Source organism: Pseudophryne corroboree, chromosome 2 (assembly GCF_028390025.1).
Source record: "Pseudophryne corroboree isolate aPseCor3 chromosome 2, aPseCor3.hap2, whole genome shotgun sequence".
Taxonomy (NCBI): Eukaryota; Metazoa; Chordata; class Amphibia; order Anura; family Myobatrachidae; genus Pseudophryne; species Pseudophryne corroboree.
In genome coordinates this window covers 663,460,550-663,485,063 of record NC_086445.1, presented here as the reverse complement: position 1 = coordinate 663,485,063, position 24,514 = coordinate 663,460,550, and positions in this window count along the sequence as shown.

Here is a 24,514-nt window from a genome sequence, read left to right as displayed (position 1 = left end):
GAGAGACTTGGGTCCATTCATCCCACTGCAAGAAGGTTGCTGACCCAGAAAAGTCCCGTGATAAGGAACAGACGGTAGAGGTTGTATCACTGGAGTGTCTGTTCCAGGAGGACTGAGGCGGCACCTGAGCCTTGAAGACCGGAAGCAGTTGTCGACTCCCCTCTCCCTTGAAAATTCTTTTTCCCCCTTCTCATTCTTCTCTATTTTTCTCCTCAAAGATGGACTTGCCCCAAGAGACTGTGATCCGGATTTTGATGTTAACCATGATGTTGACCAGAGCAGTCTGTTCCGGCGAGAGTACCATAGAGGTCGAGAGAGGTTCTGGAATGGGTTCCGATTATGATGATGGAGGCGTAGTTTTCCAAGATCAACCTAACCAACAAGCAAAGGCGAGTATCAGAAAACGATCCGATAGAAGAAATTGTGATGGATTGTTAGCTGAAGAAAACTGTATCTGTAGGCTCTGTGATAATTTGGTTGAAGATGGATGCATAAAGAAATGCCAATCCAGTTTTAATATCCATATGGACCGGCATCCATTGAGTGACTATCACTCCTTAGTGGGTAACGTATTAAACCAAACAGATTGTTGGGTATGCTCTCAAGTACCTCAGGGTCATAGCAAATCAGGGCTAGTACCATTTCCTTTAACGTTAGAGGAGGTACTTGAGCTAAGTGGTGGGAGACCGGTGGACCGGAGGTTTAACATCTCCAGCCCTCCTAGTTTGAAGCTCCACCAATACCATGTGGATAGGTCCCTCTTATGTTTTAATATCTCCAATCCCCGTAAGCCGGGAAATTGGGAAGTGTCATGGAGCAACCTTACCATGACCTTTTCACACAGAGCAGATAGAATGCCTACAGATACAGAGCTTGTACGCCACATAGCCAGTAGAGGAAAATCTTTCCGGTATCGGTATACCGTAGGAAATAGGATTACTAGAGTTGGAGAGGTATCACCAGGATACTGTGCACATATCGTACAAACTGATACGTGCATTAAGCAGATGGAAGAATTAGGGTCAGGAGATTTCACCTGGAAGGTTTGTAACATGGTCATGTCCTTCTCCGTCCCTTATGTTCTCCCCGATGACGCATATTTCATATGCGGGAGAAAGGCGTACAAGTGGCTTGCCCCAAACTCTGAAGGATTGTGTTATATTGGAAAAGTATTGCCTGAAGTGATGACTGTTACACATGACAAAATGAAGGACATACACCGTGGTGCCCAAGCTCCTTATACTCACACTCATTACGAGCACCGAGTTAAAAGACAACTGTCAGAAAGGTTAGAGCATCCGGCCTCTGATCTTATCCATGAATCCACCGGGATTCAGGTTCTGGTAGCGTTAGATTTCACTTGCACCGCTCGAGGAGTGATGAATTATAGATACATTTCCGCACTCGCCAATTTGTTAGATAATATCACCGAAATGTATGATGACACGTTTAGATACACTGGAAGAGAACTTCAAGCCTACAAAACAGAACTAGTTCAGCATAGGATGGTTCTTAATTATCTTACAGCAGTAACAGGCGGATATTGTGTTACATTGGCAACACAGTACGGCATAAAGTGTTGCACGTATATCACAAATAGCACCGAGGATCCGGTAGAGGTCATAGACCAAAAGATGGACGATATTCTGCAATTAAAGTGGGAATTTCGTCGAAAACACAATCTCACCCTTGCTGCTGTAGGTAATGAGCTGACTGGTTGGGTGTCATGGTTGAACCCGCGAAATTGGTTCTCCGGTTTAGGAGACTGGGCTCAAGGAGTCATAATGGATGTTGGAAAGTTTCTACTATGTATCTTGGGTGTCGTTGTATCGATTGGATTGGTATTTAGATGCGGGCAGGCTTTAATGAGGTGCAAACAAAGTACAAAAGTGATGAGCTTGAGGAGTGAGGAAACCGTAATTAACCTGGATCTGATTTATGACCCAATGATAGAAACCAGGATGTGATGAAAATGCGATTATACGGTCCGTTTCTTTCACCTGTTTTTCTGCTTTTCTCCAAGATACAACGACCCCCTTGGACGAGGAAGTTGACGAGACGCCATACAGACAACAGACAAGCACCAAAGATGAAGTTTTGACAACCTATGATATGGACACTTGATGAACTTTGCCATGGATCCCCAGTTTCCCTAGTATTTTTAAACTCACGCTAGCCCAACATTTTTTTTTGTAAATCTGATGGCACTGACAAAGCTATTTGCTCATGCCCAAGGAGCAATACAGCGCAAAGAAGACGACTCTCAACAGATACCGAACACAACTTCAACAACAGATGTACATTTCCCTGACATAGAATATCATTGCATTTTTCGTAAGTGTTCTTTATCTTCATCTCTACAACCCTCAGGTAACGACACACATAGACGATAGGGAATACAGGCACAGATATCAGCAACCACATACCTCCCCCATTCATGTATCATCAACTAAAATGTGCATCCCCATTTTGTTACAACCACAGCCGAAATGAGCTCGGTAGAGTTTGACAGCCCATCCACAGACCCTTAGTACGGGATAAGAAGGAATTCAAATGTATACTTCGCAATACTTCGAAGCTTGATTTACCACACGTACGGCACGATGATACATGACCCTCCAAACATGGACTCATACACACATGCTTCTGCTTTCTCACTAGGTCATACCCTCTTCACACCTACTCCACTCTTCTCCCCTACCCAACCATGGAAATGAATTAACCCCTGACATATATTTTTCTCCTTTTGAAATGTTTTAGAAGGTGGCAGTTATTATTGACTGCCAAAGGGTGGACTGTCAAAGTCAGAAAAATATCTCTATGCACGTTGCCATATTTGCACCGCACACTGGTCCGCGCTGCGCATGCGTACGCTCTCCCGTGAAGGCGCATACCCGCAATAGCGTGCACCCGCGGGCGCACGGTATGCGTATTTACGGTAGAGTTTATGTAGTCGTAGCGTGCGACTCATTCGTTACACATTTTCATAATTAATGTAGTTTATAGATCATGATCCCTTTGATAGTTTCTGAAAGTTTGGTTAATATAGAAGGTCCCTGTTTAAAGGAGTCCCTCTTTGTGTTATACGAAGGGTCTAACAAGAGTCATACAGCAGTGTTTGGTACCCATCGGAAGAGTATTTAAGTAGCAATATTCCGGTGTTGGTTTGGAGCGTAGTAATCGCTCGTGCGAATAGTTATGGACATAAGAAGTTTATGTCCATTTCTATTATTTACCCATACTCAGGTATGCGGCGGGAAACCCAGTTTCCCACCCACCTGAGCTGTTGGAAATCGTCACAGCCCACCTGTATGAATCAACCTATGACCTTTTGTTGTGATACGGGGCCGAATTCCTTCATCCAATGGACAATGGGATTGTAGGGACTATGAGATTGCATTGTGTGTGGGGCATAAATAGGCAGGCCGACCATGTCCAACTTCACTCTCATCAACGGTTTTCTGCTGATAACCGGGAGCTGGATATCGAGGCGCATGCGATCGTTACCCTTTGTGCGTAAGTTTCTCTCCGTAATCATTGTCTTACTGTGAGCCAATTCCTCTCATCTCTCTCTCCATCTCTCTCTCTCTCCTTTCTCTTTTCCCTCATATCTCCCCTAGACTAGTATTGAATTGTATTAGATAGTATTGTATTTTGGTTAGGAAGTATCTGTTATATTGTAGTGTATCATTTGTACTGTTATACCCTTTTACAAGTATATTAGATATAATACAGTTAATAGGCTTTGGACCCTAAACCAGTATCTGTGTATTTTCTATAGTATTAAGTGTTCACTTGAGCGTCGGTGACGCTCAAGCAGCTTTGTAGTTAGTTAGGTTACACAAGGTTGCACTTACACCCTGTATTCACATTAAGGTATTCTGTGTATTTCATTGATAAGGTTTATATGATAAAGGTATAGCGTTGTGAGCGTCTGCGCCGCTGGTGATCTCCTCGTGGTCTCGAGCGTCCGCTACGCCATAGCGAATCATTACTCTAGTCATAGTCAATAACGTGTTGTCCTGTGATCTCTGGGCCGTGAGCGAACGTGACGCTTGAGCGTCTCGCCTACGGCTGAGCGATCTTTACGCAACTAGCGTACCCTTACGGTACTTCTTAAGTAAACAGCGTACAGTGTTCTTAGACTTCATAAAAGGTTGTTTATACGACAAAAGAATTTAGCATTGTCACAAGGCACACTCGGCAAGTAGGTTGCATGATTTTGTGTGCTACACCTTTTTATGGTGATGTTTACGGGGGCCATCAGTGATAGTTCCCACTTTCTAAACCGAGCGGATGAGAGATGTCTGGTTTGGGCGGAATTCAGCAAGGCTGATACTGCATGAGGTGTATGGATTGTCAGGTCGTGTCCTAACACTACATCTTTACTTTTGCTTACCAACAAAGCTATGGCTACAACACTCCATAGGCAAGTAGGGAGAGACCGTGCTACAGTGTCCAATTGTGAACTGTAGTAGGCTACCGGTCTGCTGGCATCACCATGTTTCTGAGTTAGGACTCCTGCCGCGCACCCAGCACTTTCAGTACCGTACAACTCAAAGTGTTTCTCATAATCTGGAATTCCCAATGCTGGTGCCTGTGACAAACACTCTGTCACGATCCGGGTACTGAAACATCGTTTTCTACCTGTCAGATGTCTCCTGAGGCTGGCTCAGCAAGCCAGGGCCGGGCTTTAGCTATGGTTACTGCTTACAGCACTGGTATCAGCGGCCTCCTCAGTAAGTGTACTCATGGTAGTGCAGTGCTCTCAGCCCTGTCGCGGCCGTCATTGCAGCGCCTGTGGTCCTCTGCTGGATGCATACCCTCGGTGTGTCCCGGCCACCACTTCCATCCCTGTGGCTGCTGTGCACGTCTGGGCATGTGGAGTCCAGCTACTGCGGACTCTGCCGCCATGGCCGTTTGTACTCCTGCTTCACAGTACTTAGTTCCCCTTCTGCTTCTGTTGATGGGCGCAGCCATCTTGGACTTTGACACATGATACCCATTCACCTATCCTCAATGCTGCGGGAGCCAGGTCATAGGTGCCAGACCAATCCCTGCTATGCAGCAAGTATAAATATCCTGTTTCAGCTCCCAGAAGATTGTCAGTGCTTCCATTGTCTATCCTGTGTATACAGTGTGCAGTTCACTGTGGACTTCTCCTGCAGTTCAGCCTGAGTCCCTGGTGATTTCTCCCTACGGTGTTGTTCCAGCTCCCAGTGTTAAGCCCTGTGGTGCAGCCAGTCATCTTTGCTTCCACACCCAGTGCTAACTAAAGGGTGATGCTCCGGCTTCCCAGTAGCCATTCTCCAGTTACCCTCTGTGTTCCTGCGAACCCCAGTTTCTTCTACAGTTCTCTTGCGAACCCCAGTTTCTTCTACAGTTCTCCTGCGAACCCAAGCTTCTTCTACAGTTCTCATGTGAACCCCAGCTTCTTCTATAGTTCTCCTGCAAACCCCAGCTTCTTCTACAGTTCTCCTGCAAACCCCAGTTTCTTCTGCAGTTCTCCTGTGAACCCCAGCTTCTTCTACAGTTCTCCTGCGAACCCCAGCTTCTTCTACAGTTCTCCTGCGAACCCAAGTTTCTTCTGCAGTTCTCCTGTGAACCCCAGCTTCGCCTACAGCTTTACCTCGAACTCCAGCTTCATTTATAATTTACTTGAGCACCCCAGTATTATTTACAGTTCACCTGCTATCCTCCACTGCACGTTATGCCTCACCTGGGCTCCCAAGTATTTTACTGAACATTCACGCTCATTCCGGATTACTGGTCCTAACCAGTTATATTATACTCTCTTGTGACTTTCTATTTTTGTTTCATTGCACCTTATATGACTTTTCATTTAATAAATATCTTCAAAGATAACTCCAGTTGTCGTGGTCACGCCTTCGGGCACTTACTGCTACTGTCTGACGCATGTCTAGGAGTCCACTCACTCCTCCTAAATTCCGGTACCTGTCAGCCCCTACAACTGAGGCTTCCAGTTACCTCTACCAGCCCTCAGTTGTGACAGTAAGCACTGACCTAATGGATCCGGTCGGAGACCAAGTCCAAGGGACCAGGCCCATGCAAGAACTGGCAGCCCGTCTCGAACATCAGGAGGCTGCACGTGGCCATGTTATCCGATGTCTCCAGGACCTCTCCTCCCGACTGGATGAAATTCAAGCTACTCTCTGTGGGTCAGGAGCGTCCAGTATGCCGACAGTAGTAGCTCCGGTGGTATCCCCACTCACCATACCCATTTCTCCTCCACGTCTCCACTTGCCGACACCTGCCAAATATGATGGATCCCCAAAAGCCTGCAGGGGTTTCCTAAACCAGTGCGAGATCCACTTCGAGTTGCAGCCCAGCAGTTTTCCTACAGACCGCACTAAAGTGGCGTATATCATCTCCCTACTCAGTGGTTCCGCCCTTGACTGGGCATCACCCCTATGGGAAAGATCCGATACCCTGCTGTCTTCCTACTCCGACTTCGTGGCAACATTCAGACAGATTTTTGATAAGCCAGGTCGAGTGTCATCTGCTTCTTTTGAGATCCTTCGGCTGCGTCAGGGGGCAAGAACTGTCTCCAAGTATATAGTTCAATTTCAGACGTTGGCCTCCGAAGTCTCTTGGAATGAGGAAGCCCACTATGCAGCATTCTGGCAAGGTTAATCTGAACGTATTAAAGATGAGCTCGCCACTAGAGACTTGCCTTCAAAACTGAATGAGCTTATATCGCTCTGCACTAAAACTGACCTATGGTTCCGCGAAAAAGGCTATGGAGCGAGGCAGATCAACAGCTCATAAGACTTCTTCTGCTCCTCCTCCTCCTCAGCCGTCTCCATCTAAGGACGAACCTATGCAGATAGGTCATTCACGACTGTCTCCAGCAGAGCGCAGAAGACGTTTGTCCAACCGCCTGTGCCTATACTGTGCTGCACCTTCCCACCTCATTAACGCTTGTCCTGAGCGTCCAGGAAACTCCAAATCCTAGCCCGCCAAGGAGATGGTCGGCTAGGAGTAATGTATGCATCTCCGCCTTCAAGTGACTGCAACCTCTCAGTTTCTCTTCAAGTGGCTCAGCGTACTAAGAATCTTGTTGCCTTATTTGATTCTGGTGCAGCCGGAAACTTTATTACTGAAAGGTTCATTAAGCAGTGGTCTCTACCCACTGAGAGACTTTTATCCCCAATTTCTTTAACTGCCGTGGATGGCAGTAGGATTCCTGATGCGGTGATTACCTCCAAGACCTTACCGATCCGTTTGAAGGTAGGGGTCCCTGCACACTGAGTTGATTTCCTTTCTGGTAATCCCAAGGGCCACTCATCCTGTGGTTCTAGGCCTCCCATGCCTTTGTCTGCATAATCCCCAAGTCGATAGGAAGACGACAAATATCCTGGCATGGGGTCCTTCCTGTTCCAAGCCATGTTTACAGAAAGTGCTTCCAGTTTGCAAGTCCTCCTCTAAGTCTGATGTTCCACTTTCTCCATATCAGGATTTAACGATGTGTTCAGCAAGTCTTCTGCCGATATTCTACCTCCTCATAGAGAATGGGATTGTCCTATCGATCTCATTGCAGAGAAAACTCCTCCTCGTGGTCATACATATCCCTTGTTGTTGCCCGAGACCCAATCTATGGAGAAGTATATCAAGGAGAATCTGGCTAAATGATTCATCCGGCCTTCGTCTTCTCCAGCTGGCGCAGGCTTCTTCTTCGTGAAGAAGAAAGATGGTGGCCTGCGTCCATGTATTGACTACCGGGGTCTGAATGACATCACAGTGAAAAATAGATATCCTCTGCCACTTATCACCGAGCTGTTTGACCGCGTCAGTGGAGCCACTATCTTCACAAAGTTAGATCTGAGGGGTGCCACTGCCTATAATCTCATCCGTATCCAAAAAGGTGACGAGTGGAAGACCGCTTTTAACACCCGTGATAGACATTACGAGTACCTCGTCATGCCTTTCGGACTCAGCAATGCTCCAGCGGTATTCCAACACTTTGTGAATGAAATCTTCAGAGACATTCTTTATCGTCACATTGTAGTTTATCTCGATGATATCCTTATCTTCGCAAATTATTTGGAGGAACATCGGTTCTGGATGAAAGAGGTCTCGGCCCTCATTACGAGTTGTTTGCTCACTAGCCGCTTTTCGCAGCAGTGCACACGCTAAGCCGCCGACCTCTGGGAGTGAATCTTAGCTTAGCAGAATTGCGAACGAAGTATTCGCAATATTGCGAAAAGATTTTCCTTTGCAGTTTCTGAGTAGCTCCAGACTTACTCTTCCAGTGCGATCAGTTCAGTGCTTGTCGTTCCTGGTTTGACGTCACAAACACACCCAGTGTTCGCCCAGACACTCCTCCGTTTCTCCAGCCAATCCCGCATTTTTCCCAGAAACGGCAGCGTTTTTTCACACACACTCCCATAAAACGGCCAGTTTCCGCCCAGAAACACCCACTTCCTGTCAATCACACTACGATCACCAGAACGAAGAAAAAACCTTGTAATGCCTTGAGTAAAAAACCAAACTTCTTAGCAAATTTACTTGGCGCAGCCGCAGTGCGAACATTGCGCATGCGCAGTTAGCGGAAAATTGCACCGATGCGAAGGAAAAGAACGAGCGGACAACTCGGAATGAGGGCCCTTGTCCCGTCTCCGTACCAATCATCTATATTGCAAACTGGAAAAGTGCGTCTTTGAAGTTAAATCCATCCCGTTTCTGGGGTATATTGTATCCGGTTCCGGTCTGGAGATGGACCCCGAGAAACTTCAAGTGATCCCAAGATTGGCCGATTCCTGTAAATCTCAGGGGCATCCAAAGATTCCTAGGGTTTGCCAATTACTACAGGAAATGTATTCGAGATTTTTCCACCATCGTAGCGCCTATTACAGCTCTTACCAAAAAGGGTGCCAATCCTTCCAAATGGCCAGAGGAAGCTTCCCAAGCATTTAATTTGTTAAAACAAAGATTCATCACTGCTCCGGTTTTGAAACAGCCAGATACCAGCTCGCCCTTCATCCTTGAGGTAGATGCCTCTTCTGTTGGAGTGGGGGCAGTACTGTCTCAGAGAGCTAATGATGGTCATTTACATCCCTGTGGCTTCTTCTCATGAAAATTCTCCCCTGCAGAGCGTAATTACGCCATCGGCGACCAAGAACTTTTGCCAATCAAGCTCGCTTTGGAGGAGTGGAGGTACCTGTTGGAGGGAGCTTCTCATTCCATCACTATTATGACGGATCACAAAAACCTCCTGTATCTGAAAGGCGCTCAATGTATTAACCCTCGCCAAGCCAGGTGGGCACTTTTCTTTTCCAGATTTGATTTCAAGTTGCAGTTTTCTCCAGGGTCACAAAATCGTAAGCCCGATGCCCTTTACCGCTCCTGGGAGCAAGAAAATGAGTCTGAGTCTACTGAAAAGCATTATATCATTGACCCAGTGGCGCTGTCCGCAGTGAGGATGGACTCTATGCCCCCACCAGGGAAAAGTTTTGGGAAGCCGGCTCTCAGAAGGAAGCTCTTGCATTGGGCACATTCCTCTCGCTTTGCCGGCCACGCAGGCATACGCAAGACCTTAGAATTTGTTTTCAGATCATACTGGTGGCCAACCCTAAAGGACATTACTGAATTTGTGGCCTCCTTCCCAACACAAAGTACCCTGCCAGTCACCCACTGGGCAACTGGTCCCTTTGTCTGTTCCTCATCGTCCGTGGACTCATCTCTGGATGGATTTCGTCACGGATATCCCTGTGTGTGAAAAATTCAATACCATCTGGGTGGTAATGCGAAATAAATTAAAACACCATGCGCTGCCAATATTGTGTGTGCAGCCAACCACTAACATTGGAACCTTTCACAAAAATTCCACAAATAATAGATACACAGAAAAATGGAAAGTGATAGGCGCAAAAACACATATAAGAGGGTCTTTACATCTGATATAGATGAATGTGAGAAAGTCCCCTTGTAATCCCTTTATAGAGTGTTTGTAGGTGTCCTCTGTGATGTCCTCCAAAAAGTAGTCTCTTATCTCAAGACAAAAAAGCAAATCATAGGGCAGACCAATTTGGAAAAGGACGGGACAACAAAATTTATTTCACAGAACACTCACAATAGGTAAAAAAATACAAGGCATATAACCACACACGTAGGTGGGTAAACAGGGTGCTGGCAGCTGGAAAACGAATTACCCTCCCAAGAGGAAACACTGAAGAATCCGGACTTCTACAGCGGATCAGAAGGGAAGAAGGTCATCCAAAGAAGACAGCTCCACTGCTCCACACCTGGTACCACTAGCTTGACGTGTTTCGGACACCAACGTCCTTCAGAAAGAGAACTGTACCCAAAAGCACAGCAGCAACACGTGTAAACATAGGCAAGTGCACGCAGAGATAACAGAGTACATAGCTGAGGAGACCAGGTGCTGCAGTCAGGGTAAATCAGATGGGTTTTCAACTTCCGAGATCCTTATTCACCACGTGAGAGATCTGGCTAATACGGAGATCTAGTAGATTCCCAGGGATCCCGGCTTAGATGAGGTGATAAGTTCAGCTACTCGCTTCGCTTGAGAGTGAGTCACAAGCGGGAGCTCATGCTTGTGACTCACTCTCAAGCGAAGCGAGTAGCTGAACTTATCACCTCATCTAAGCCGGGATCCCTGGGAATCTACTAGATCTCCGTATTAGCCAGATCTCTCACGTGGTGAATAAGGATCTCGGAAGTTGAAAACCCATCTGATTTACCCTGACTGCAGCACCTGGTCTCCTCAGCTATGTACTCCGTTATCTCTGCGTGCACTTGCCTATGTTTACACGTGTTGCTGCTGTGCTTTTGGGTACAGGTCTCTTTCTGAAGGACGTTGGTGTCCGAAACGCGTCAAGCTAGTGGTACCAGGTGTGGAGCAGTGGAGCTGTCTTCTTTGGATGACCTTCTTCCCTTCTGATCCGCTGTAGAAGTCCGGATTCTTCAGTGTTTCCTCTTGGGAGGGTAATTCGTTTTCCAGCTGCCAGCACCCTGTTTACCCACCTATGTGTGTGGTTATATGCCTTGTATTTTTTTACCTATTGTGAGTGTTCTGTGAAATAAATTTTGTTGTCCCGTCCTTTTCCAAATTGGTCTGCCCTATGATTTGCTTTTTTGTCTTGAGATAAGAGACTACTTTTTGGAGGACGTCACAGAGGACACCTACAAACACTCTATAAAGGGATTACAAGGGGACTTTCTCACATTCATCTATATCAGATGTAAGGACCCTCTTATATGTGTTTTTGTGCCTATCACTTTCCATTTCTCTGTGTAACCATCTGGGTGGTGGTTGACCGGTTCACCAAGATGGCTCATTTCATCCCTCTCACCGGTCTCCTGTCAGCTCCCAAGTTGGCACAAGTCTTTATTCAAGAGATCTTCAGATTACATGGTCTCCCTGAGGAGATCATTTCCGATAGAGGTTTGTGGCCAAGTTCTGGCGAAGCCTTTGTCAAGCGTCCAAGTCAAGCAGAAATTCTCTACAGCCTATCATCCTCAAACCAACAGGCAGACTGAGAGGGTGAATCAAGACTTGGAAGCCTTCCTTCGTCTCTATGTATCCTCCTCCCAGGATGATTGGGTTCAACTGCTCCAGTGGGCTGAATTCTGTCATAACAATCAGTACCATTCTTAGTCTTCATCCACGCCATTCTTCACCAATTATGGATTCCATCCAAAAGTTCCTGAGTTCCAGCCACTTCCAGAAACTACAGTGCCTGCAGCTGACATCACGTTTCAAAAAGACATTCACCACAGGGATATAACCCCCTGTGGAAAAATCAGGAGCGCTGTCTGCACCAATTAAAGAGACAATGAAATATACAATGAAATTTTTAGTATTTAAAAAGAAGTAAAATTTATTAATCTACAATGCTGCAGCATAAATAACATTCAATCAACACATGATCTGCATAATAAATACCAAGATACAAACAATCCACATATAACTAATAATTTGGGCTATATTGCACTGTATTTATGAGGCTTGGATTTTGATATTACTATGTTTCACAGTGTCCACTCATTAAATACTGAGCAAGCTATTAATGACCTTTCAAACACTGGATGTGTTCAGGAGTCCTCAATTTCTTGATGTTCCAATTGAACATGTGTGCACACATATAAAGAGTTATAAAATGGGTAGTTACCATCCACTCAGAGTATTTAGGTCACCTCCAAAATTTGGTATAATGAGATAGTCCCGATTTCAAAGCTCCCTCTGCTGGTACTTATCCGTTTTATTGCAGAATATCTGGAGAAGGTGTCATGGGGACTTGTCCACAGTGCTCCGGCTCCCTCTGCTGGTGGTTAGCCGCAATTGTAAATGCACTGACTGATGGTCATACCACACAGCAATGTTGGCATACGTGGATGGGAGGTGAGCGTCCTCAGTCTCGGTCACTTCAAAAACGCGTTTCTCCGCCTACTCGATGCACTCAGCGGCTTCCTCAGTTTGAATGACCTTACTCTCTGGGTTCAGTTTATATAGCCATCCTAATTTGAACTTCCCGCGGCCGTTCGCGCATGCGCACTCCGGCGTGCGTTCCAAGCCTCATTTTCACTCTAAGTCTTAAATAGACTCCGGTGGCCATTTTGTAGCCTCATACCAAGCCTCACTTTCATATGAAGATCGATATTTCTATTATGAGATCCAAGCCTCGTTTTGAATCCAGGAAGTTAATACAGCTTCTCTTATAAGTTAAATAATCATCTATCCAAGCCTCGTTTTTAGCCCAATTATTTACTAACATGCATGATTACTAATATAAAACTCTAATAGCTGATTTCACTCATTATTTAATATCACCTAATTCAAAAACTAATTATATATACCAGACTATCGATACCTCATTTTTACATTATTATTCATAATATTACATATTCTCACATATTGATAAACCACATTTATTAAAAAACATTGTTATATATATACAAATGTCTCTCCTGATATTAGGGAGAAAGGGACGGTTCTAAATGCCCTTATATTGTGGTCCATCTACATACCCACAATCCCCACATACCATCATATACAATACAAAGTCTCCATCTCCATCTTTCAGTATCACAAGGAACCATGACTGCTGTTACTTATCTATGAATATGTATATAATTTGGCAATTCTCAACATTTTACAGGGTATTAGATTTGATTTAACTCAACTGAATCGTTAAGTCCCTGAGGAATCAAGGTTTTAAGATTAAAAATCCAGAAGGCCTCCTTCTTACATAACCTCCTGGGAAGCTGTGTATACACATTTAACGATATTTGTGACATCACGTTTCGACAGTTTTCAAATAACTGGAAGAACGTTCGTACAGCCCTTTTAAAAGCATCCTCCAGGTACAAGAGATTTGCAGATCAGAAGCGTAGGGCAATTCCTGCCCTAAAAGTTGGTGATCGTGTTTGGATATCCATAAAGAATCTATGACTGAGGGACCAGAGTATGAAATTCGCCCCCCGCTATATCGGTCCTTTCTTAATTGAGCAAGTTGTTAACCCAGTGGCTTACAAACTCCAACTACCTCCATTCTTGAAAGTCCCTAAAACATTCCATGTTTCTCTCCTCAAACCAGTGATTTTGAATCGTTTTCATTCTGTGTTACCCTCTGCTCCCAAGGACAAGGTTGAGTATGAGGTCACCCAGATACTGGATTCTCGTATCAGATATGGTCTTCTCCAGTATTTGATAGATTGGAAGGGCTATGGTCCTGAGGAACGTTCTTGGACGAATGCATCTGACGTTTATGCTCCTAAGTTGGTCCAGAAATTCCACTCAAGATTTCCTTGAAAACCTAAGAAGTGTCCTGAGGCCACTCCTAAAGGGGGGGGGGTGCTGTCACGATCCGGGTACTGAAACATTGCTTTCTACCTGTCAGATGTCTCCTGAGGCTGGCTCAGCAAGCCATGGCCGGGCTTTAGCTATGGTTATTGCTTACAGCGCTGGTATCACCGGCCTCCTCAGTAAGTGTACTCATGGTAGTGCGGCGCTCTCAGCCCTGTCGCGGCTGTCATTGCCACGCCTGTGGTCCTCCGCTGGATGAGTGCCCTTGGTGTGTCCCGGCCGCCACTTCCATCCCCGTGACCGCTGTGCATGTCTAGGCGCATGGAGTCCGGCTACTGCGGCCTCCGTCGCCATGGTTGTTTGTACTCCTGCTTCACAGTACTTAGTTCCCCTTCTGCTTCTGTTGATGGGCGCAGCCATCTTGGACTTTGACACATGATACCCATTCACCTATCCTCAGTGCTGAGGGAGCCATGTCATAGGTGCCAGACCAATCCCTGCTATGCAGCAGGTATAAATATCCTGTTTCAGCTCCCAGAAGATTGTCAGTGCTTCCATTGTCTATCCTGTGTATACAGTGTGCAGTTCACTGTGGACTTCTCCTGCAGTTCAGCCTGACTCCCTGGTGATTTCTCCCTACGGTGTTCCAGCTCTCCAGTGTTAAGCCCTGTGGTGCAGCCAGTCATCTTTGCTTCCCCACCCAGTGCTAACTAAAGGGTGATGCTCCAGCTTCTCAGTAGCCATTCTCCAGTTACCCTCTGTGTTCCTGCAAACCCCAGTTTCTTCTACAGGTCTCCTGCGAACCCCAGCTTCTTCTACAGTTATCCTGCAAACCCCAGTTTCTTCTGCAGTTCTCCTGTGAACCCCAGCTTCGCCTAAAGTTTTACCTCGAACTCCAGCTTCATTTATAATTTACTTGAGCACCCCAGTATTATTTACAGTTCACCTGCTATCCTCCACTGCACGTTATACCTCACCTGGGCTCCCAAGTATTATACTGAACTTTCACGCTCATTCTGGATTACTGGTCCTAACCAGTTGTAGTATGCTCACTTGTGACTTTCTATTTTTGTTTCATTGCACCTTATATGACTTTTCATTTAATAAATATCTTCAAAGATAACTCCAGTTCTCTTGGTCACGCCTTTGGGCACTTACTGCTGCTTTCTGACGCATGTCTAGGAGTCCACTCACTCCTCCTAAATTCCGGTACCCATCAGCCCCTACAATTGAGGCTTCCAGTTACCTCCACCAGCCCTCAGTTGTGACCCACTCTTTTAGTCTCTCAAATGCCAGCTCGGACTCCTCTGTATGAGAGACCCGTTCCGGTTTGTTCGAAGAGACCATTTCTTGCAGTAGTAGTGCCAGAATAGAGAAGTCTGGAATCCAGTTCGGACAGTACCCACACATTCCTAGAAAAGTGCAAATTTGTTGCTAAGTTTGCGGTACAGTCATGTCACAGATGGCCTGTATCCTGTCTCTGGTCAGGTGTCTGAGTCCTTGCGTCAAGCAGTGTCCCAAGTATTTAACCTTAGTCCAGCTCAACTGCAACTTATCCTTAGAAACCTTATGTCCTGTCTGGGAGAGATGAAACAGAAGCTGTTTAGTGTCTGCCAGGGACGACTCGAATGAGTCAGAGCATAACAACAAGTCATCAACATATTGTATTAGCACCAACCCATTCTCAGGTTGAAAGGATTGCAAACAGTCATGTAGGGTTTGGGAGAAAATACTTTGGCTGTCAATGAAACCTTGGGGAAGACGGGTCCAGGTGTACTGTACTCCCCTGTATCTACAAGAAAAGGTTGTATGGTACCAGATACCTTGACCATGACCTCCGGTTCATCTCTGAGGCTACTGGTCAACCTCACTGGCTGTAGGATACAGGTGTAACCCCATTCCTATTGTCTGTATGTTTGGTTTCCACAGAGGGTGTTAGTAGCTACCATATGTGAGGGACTTAGCTGGGATGAATTGGAGGCCTGCCCATCCCTCCTTGGGGGAAATCTATGTGTCTCCCCTCTATGTGGCTCAAAATCCCTTCTATATGTCTCTTGGTCCCGTCTATATGTTGGGTAGTTCTGGGTACGTGGTTCGTATCTAGGGGCTTGTGGTCTGTTCTGCCTACATTCCCTGGAGATATGTCCCTCCCACATGTGTAACATCTTCTTACCCTCCTTCTTGGTTCCTCAAATACCTGGGGGGTGGGTCGTGTAGGTTGGACTTCCAGAGCCTGTATGCTTACTGTCATCAACCTATCCCCCTGCTGTTCTCTGTGTTTTAGGATATTTTTGTCGTATTCGATGGCAGATTCTCTTAGTGCATCTACGGTAACCCCTCTCCAGTTAGGCAAAGAAGTCTGTACCCTGACTTTCAATGCCTCTTTGAGTCCATCCATTAGAACAGAGACAGCAACCTCCCTGTGGTGTGCATCATTCTTTAGGTCTTCTATCCCAGTATATTTAGCCATATCTTGTAAGGCTCTATGGAAATATTCGGATGCCAGTTCACTTTCCTTTTGTTTGATAGTGAAAATTTTACTCCATTTTACAATTGTGGGGAATACAATCCTAGTTGTATGTTAATCTGCCTTACGTTCTCCTGATTGTATTCATCAGTTAGATGACCATCTGCCTCTATCTTACAATCTGTGATGAATTTCTGGGGGTTAATATTTGAGGGTAGGCACACTCTTAACACTGTCCACCAATCTTTGTTTGTAGGTTCGCGGGCATTACCCAGATCCTTAATAAATTTCTGGCATCTAGCTAAATCTTCCCTGGGATCAGGGAATTCTGAAATGATTGACCGCAGTTCTGACCTGGACTACAGGCAATACATTGCAATATTCCTGATGGGGGTCACTCCCTGGTTATAAGTTCTTCCATTGGGAACTGCTATTACCCAGACAGGATTTAACCCAACCACATCACTTTTGTGTGCCTACTGTCTCTGCATAATGAACAGTCCCATACTTACCGGTGGATATGATCTTACCCGTCCCTCCAGTGGAAGACACCACCACTGCTCTTACTGGTTGGGCCGTGCCCACCTGAGTCTCCTGCATGGTGGCTGCTTTGGAGAGAGCTGAGATCAGGCTGGGCTCGTCATCCTCCTCCGAACTACAACCTTTGGAAGGACTTAAAACAGGATACAATCGGCATGAGTAAGGGTTAATACAATTTTCAAGTGTTTCCCTGTGATTCCCTGGTATGCTATTGGTTGTAGCAGCCTTCTCTCCATCGCCATATGGCGGTGGTGGTGCATTTGCATTCACATTCATGACTGGTTTGGAACATGCCATACGAGCAAGCTCTCTTTGCATTTCTCCCTCTTGTTGCCAAATGTTCAAACAGTCGTTATGTCTGATCCTTTGTTTCTTGGATTTTATCAGACATATCCTATTTCTAATGTTTTGCTGCACCTCTGGTTCAAAACTACTAACCCTAGGAAATGATGCCCTGTCCTCAACAGCCATACGTATCCATGCGTCACAAAAAGCCTCCATGTAGGGACTGTACTTCCTACTCATAATATACCGAGTGCACCCTCTTGACTGAACCCTAGCTCCAGAATGCCCCTCGCATGCCCATTTGGCTCCCATTTTGGGCTTTCACACAACACACCAAAATGGCCCACATGAGACGACAGTGAAAAGTCCTTACCGAGCGCTTTTGCACCCGCTCCTGCCTCCGCTGGCCAGTACTACGGCTCACTTCTGTAGTGACCCCGTGTACCCAGACTAGGCCCCTACCAGACTCCTCAGCACTGGAATTATTGAAGTATCAACAGAATTAATACAACACCTTTTCCAGTGGAGGTTAAAAGTCTGCTGGAATATTTTGCTGAGAGTCAGTGAAAAATTCCATTACTTTACACAAATCACGTCTGCGTATGCTTTACACAGCGCACATGATAACGCAATTGTGCAAAATCATGCAAATGGTATCATGTTGTGCCACGTATCACACTCACAGATGCGCGGTCCAATCATACGGCTTATAGATACTTGTTATCTATATGCCCTATGATCACGGGAGTTGAATTCACAAGCTGCGCTCCACAACTGGAGCGTGACACCAACCCTTTGGTCAGTCTTTAATCAATACAATACACAATCTATCACGCTCCTCTGCATGTTTTTCCTGTAATAGTAAACACACACTATGTGCCTCAATACCAGTAAAAACGTAGGGTAGCCAACCTTCACGCCACCAAGCCTCTGCAAACTCAGTGCCTTCACCGATGAGATCCCGCTTTGTCCTGGTTCAATCCACTCACACTTGCTTTCAACACCTCCACACTTTTAGATTTTCTGTACAGAAAAAAAATCACTCCCTTTGGTCGGTAACTTGTTCCAGAGGTGCTACACTTATAATAAGATTTTCAGTAATCTGTCTAAAATCGGATAATTACTTGATAATGTGCGACTATAATCCTTTATGCCACCTTTAAAATGAAAAACTAACTTCTATTATGTAGCTTACCTCCGCTACATACGTACGCACTCAGGTTTCTCTAGTGCCACGTGCGTACCCATGCATCGCTATATACACATCCACGTACTCTTGTCTATGGCACATGTATACCTTTGTACGCAAGTGTGTATCGCTGCGTACCACTGTACGCAGCTTGCCACACAGTTTTACCTAACTCCCGCAATACAATAATAATAATAAAACACTATTTGTACTGTATTGTTGTAGTTAGATAAATGCTTCCACATTCCCTTTGAGCACCGGAAGTCCCCTGCCGTAGAGTTTCCACTTGTATGCTACCCAAACTTTTAGGCAGGAACGGAGCTTCACTAACAAAATGCAAATATTTAGCGATTAATACACAATACACTTGTTCCTTAAACTCGCTGGAAGTCGCCCACAAGGGTGATCCTCCTTTGAGTGCTTACCTAAACCTTTAGGTCGGAGCTGTATTTTGTGTTTCCCCACTAAACAAATACCATAATTATATAACAAATGACCGATTTTATGCAGATCTAAAAATGACTATTACAACCTATGGCAACAATATGAGAGTATATGTAAAGTATCTGTACGCTTGTGCGCGTTTTCGCACCAAAATTACATGCACAGAAAATAAATGGCTTTTTCCATGTTGTCCCTCGGTTTGCACCAGCACTTCTAAGACTACACAGGACAGACGTGGTCTAGCAACATTAGATAGTTTTAAACACAATGCAAAATTACTTAAGATGCGTCTCCACCCATTGTTGGTAGACCAAAGTCTGTTAGGCCCTGCAAATCGTTAGTATGTGGTGAACTGGACGAGCTCCCAGCTGCTAAGTTTGTTTAGCTTACAGGGAAATGCTATACCTTACAATACTATGGTTCGGGCCGCTGCGGCCGCTAAATGCAGATTATACCCCTACGTTGTGAATGCATGTAGCGTATACATGCCGACAAGCTATGCGCACTATACAGCGACACATGTGGGTGAATACACTTCTATACCCAAACAAGAATGGAATGCGACACCAGTTGTATATGTTATGTTGTGGTCCAACGAAGCAACAATATATTTACTTAAAAAGATACACACAGAAATACAACAATATCACAGAGAAGAGCTTCAACCAATAGTACATACGTTTGTTCGCCTGCACCTCCCGGATCCGGTCCTCAATCAGTCTTTGCAAGATGACCTTCAGAGAAGAGACTGAGACCAGCCTGGAGGCCTTGCTTTTATACAATGGTCCAAAACACAATACAAAGGAAACTGTAAGCTCTTCTTCCATAGGTCAAGGGGCAGGTCATTTACAGTCAATGAGGGGTCATAGGTTGGTTTGAATAGGTGGGTGATGCTTTGTCCAGGTGTACTTGCAGAGGTCCTCCACTGGGTTCCTGCCGAATATCACGAATACAGTAATTACAGTAAATTATGAATATTGTATTCCTGCACATATCTATGCGCAGGAGCATGCTATAATCTGTAAACTGCAATCGTAATGTAGCCCTTGAAATACTGTACATCTGGATACCAAACACCATGTCCTAACCTAGTTCTGTCCCCTCACATCCTGTAAAGCTGGATATCTCTGTTGTTCTATTTCCTAAGTAAATGTAAATAGCTGGTGTGGTGTGTGTAGACTATGTGTAAATTATGCACTATGTGGATAAAATATTGAATATGTCTTTGTGGCTTTCTTATGCGAACGCGTGTGCTACCATATTTACTCATACCACATGCTAATACGCAGGGCTTCGTGAGCCAATGTACGCAGCGTGCGGGCATGTACACACACGACAGAACACGTGCACACACGGAGGCCACTCTGTGTACTGTTTGCACGTGTTGAGTGTGAGTGCAATATTTTCGACTTTGACAATATATATGGCAGTATCACTGGACTGGATTTATACGTCAGAACCACTGTAATTATACGGCAGGATCACTGGATTTATACAGCAGAATCAATGAATTTATACGGCAGGATCAATGTAATTATACGTTAGGATTACTGGAATTATATAGCAGGATCACTGGAATTATATGGCAGGATCACTGTAATTATATGGCAGGCTCACTGGATTTATACGTCAGGATTACTGGAATTATATGGCAGGATCACTGGAATTATACGTCAGGAATACTGGAATTATACGGCAATATAACTGGAATTATATGGCAATATCACTGGAATTATACACCAGTATCACAGGAATTATACGGCAATATCACAGGAATTATACGACAGTATCCCGAGAATTATACGGGAATATCACAGGAATTATACGCCTGTATCCCGAGAATTATATGGCAATATCACTGGAATTATACGACAGAATCACGTGAATTATATGGCAATATCACAGGAATTATACGCCAGTATCCCAAGAATTATACGGCAATATTACAGGAATTTTACACCAGTATCCCGAGAATTATACGGCAATATCACTGGAATTATACCCCAGTATCCTAAGAATTATACGGCTATATCACTGGAATTATACGACAGTATCCCGAGAATTATATGGCAATATCACAGGAATTATACGCCAGTATCACGGGAATTATACTGCAATATCACAGGAATTATACTCCAGTATCCTGAGCATTATATGGCAATATTACTGGAATTATACACAAGTATCACAGGAATTATACGGCAATATCACAGGAATTATACGCCAGTATCCCGAGAATTATACAGCAATATCACAGACATTATACGCCAGTATCCCGAGAATTATAGAGCAACAGCAATATCACTGGAATTATAATCCAGTATCACGGGAATTATACGGCAATATCACAGGAATTATATGGTAGTATCCCGAGAATTATATGGCAATATCACTGGAATTATAACAGTTTCATGGGAATAATACGGCAATATCACAGGAATTAGACGACAGTATCCCGAGAATTATACAGCAATATCACAGAATTATATGCCAGTATCCCGAGAATTATACAGCAATATCACTGGAATTATAATCCAGTATCACTGGAATTATACGGCAATATCACAGGAATTATACACTAGTATCCCGAGAATTATATGGCAAGATCGCTGGAATTATACGCCAGTATCATGGGAATTATACGGCAATATCACAGAAATTATACGCCAGTATCTCGAGAATTATATGGCAGGATCACTGTAATTATACGGCAGGATTACTGGATTTATACGGCAGTACCGCTGGACATATACGGCAATGTTACTGGAATTATACAGCAATATCACTGGAATTATACGCCTGTATCCCGAGAATTATACGGCAATATCACTGGAATTATATGGCAGTATCACAAGAATTATACGCCAGTATCCCGAGAATTATATGGCAATACCACAGGAATTATACACCAGTATCCCGAGAATTATACGGCAATATCACTGGAATTATATGCCAGAATCACGGGAATTATACGGCAATATAACTGGAATTATACCCCAGTATCCCGAGAATTATACGGCTATATCACTGGAATTATATGACAGCATCCCAAAAATTATATGGCAATATCACAGGAATTATATGTCAGTATCACAAGAATTATACAGCAATATCACTGGAATTATACGCCAGTATCACAGGAATTATACGGCAATATCACAGGAATTATACGCCAGTATCCCGAAAATTATATGCAAAATCACAGGAATTATACGCCAGTATCCCGAGAATTATACGGCAATATCACTGGAATTATATACCAGTATCACAGGAATTATATGTCAGTATCCCGAAAATTATATGCAAAATCACAGGAATTATACGCCAGTATCCCGAGAATTATACGGCAATATCACTGGAATTATACACCAGTATCACAGGAATTATACGGCAATATCACAGGAATTATATGCCAGTATCCCGACAATTTTACGGCAATATCACAGGAATTATACGCCAGTATCACGGGAATTATATGGCAATATCAAAGGAATTATGCGCCAGTATCCAGAGAATTATACGGCAATATCACAGGAATTATACGCCACTGGATATATGGCAGAAGAGGACACCACCACTGTGACTGGACTGATGCAACACAATACACCACCACTGAAGTGATGCAGCACAACACAGCACCTTATACAGCAGCACTGGACATATGGCAGCAGAGGACACAACCACTGTGACTGGACAGACGCAGCACAAGACACAGACACTGAGGACACTGAGAGAACGTAGACACGTCCTCTCTCTACAATCGCCAATGCCGAAGTGAAAATGGCGGTGACGCGCGGGTCCTTATGTTGAATACAAACCCCACGAGAATCCGACAGCGGGATGATGACGTTTTGCCTAGAGATGAGCGGGTTCGGTTTCTCTGAATCCGAACCCGCCCGAACTTCATGTTTTTTTTCACGGGTCCGAGCGACTCGGATCTTCCCGCCTTGCTCGGTTAACCCGAGCGCGCCCGAACGTCATCATGACGCTGTCGGATTCTCGCGAGGCTCGGATTCTATCGCGAGACTCGGATTCTATATAAGGAGCCGCGCGTCGCCGCCATTTTCACACGTGCATTGAGATTGATAGGGAGAGGACGTGGCTGGCGTCCTCTCCATTTAGATTAGGGTTGAGAGAGAGAGAGAGAGAGATTGACCTGAGGCTGTGATACTGTAGAAGAGAGTGCAGAGTTTAGTGACTGACGACCGCAGTGACCACCAGACAGTGCAGTTGTTTGTTTTATTTAATATATCCGTTCTCTGCCTGAAAAAAACGATACACACAGTGACTCAGTCACATACCATATCTGTGTGCACTGCTCAGCCCAGTGTGCTGCATCAATGTATATATATATCTGACTGTGCTCAGCTCACACAGCTTATAATTGTGGGGGAGACTGGGGAGCACTGCAGTGCCAGTTATAGGTTATAGCAGGAGCCAGGAGTACATAATATTATATTAAAATTAAACAGTGCACACTTTTGCTGCAGGAGTGCCACTGCCAGTGTGACTAGTGACCAGTGACCTGACCACCAGTATATATAATATTAGTAGTATACTATCTCTTTATCAACCAGTCTATATTAGCAGCAGACACAGTACAGTGCGGTAGTTCACGGCTGTGGCTACCTCTGTGTCGGCACTCGGCAGCCCGTCCATAATTGTATATACCACCTAACCGTGGTTTTTTTTTCTTTCTTTATACATACATACTAGTTACGAGTATACTATCTCTTTATCAACCAATCTATATATTAGCAGCAGACACAGTACAGTGCGGTAGTTCACGGCTGTGGCTACCTCTGTGTCGGCACTCGGCAGCCCGTCCATAATTGTATATACCACCTAACCGTGGTTTTTTTTTCTTTCTTTATACATACATACTAGTTACGAGTATACTATCTCTTTATCAACCAGTCTATATTAGCAGCAGACACAGTACAGTGCGGTAGTTCACGGCTGTGGCTACCTCTGTGTCGGCACTCGGCAGTCCGTCCATAATTGTATATACCACCTAACCGTGGTTTTTTTTTCTTTCTTTATACATACATACTAGTTACGAGTATACTATATCTTTATCAACCAGTCTATATATTAGCAGCAGACACAGTACAGTGCGGTAGTTCACGGCTGTGGCTACCTCTGTGTCGGCACTCGGCAGCCCGTCCATAATTGTATATACCACCTAACCGTGGTTTTTTTTTCTTTCTTTATACATACATACTAGTTACGAGTATACTATCTCTTTATCAACCAGTCTATATATTAGCAGCAGACACAGTACAGTGCGGTAGTTCACGGCTGTGGCTGCCTCTGTGTCGGCACTCGGCAGCCCGTCCATAATTGTATATACCACCTAACCGTGGTTTTTTTTTCTTTCTTTATACATACATACTAGTTACGAGTATACTATCTCTTTATCAACCAGTCTATATTAGCAGCAGACACAGTACAGTGCGGTAGTTCACGGCTGTGGCTACCTCTGTGTCGGCACTCGGCAGCCCGTCCATAATTGTATATACCACCTAACCGTGGTTTTTTTTTCTTTCTTTATAGTCATACTAGTTACGAGTATACTATCTCTTTATCAACCAGTCTATATTAGCAGCAGACACAGTACAGTGCGGTAGTTCACGGCTGTGGATACCTCTGTGTCGGCACTCGGCAGCCCGTCCATAATTGTATATACCACCTAACCGTGTTTTTTTTTCTTTCTTTATACATACATACTAGTTACGAGTATACTATCTCTTTATCAACCAGTCTATATTAGCAGCAGACACAGTACAGTGCGGTAGTT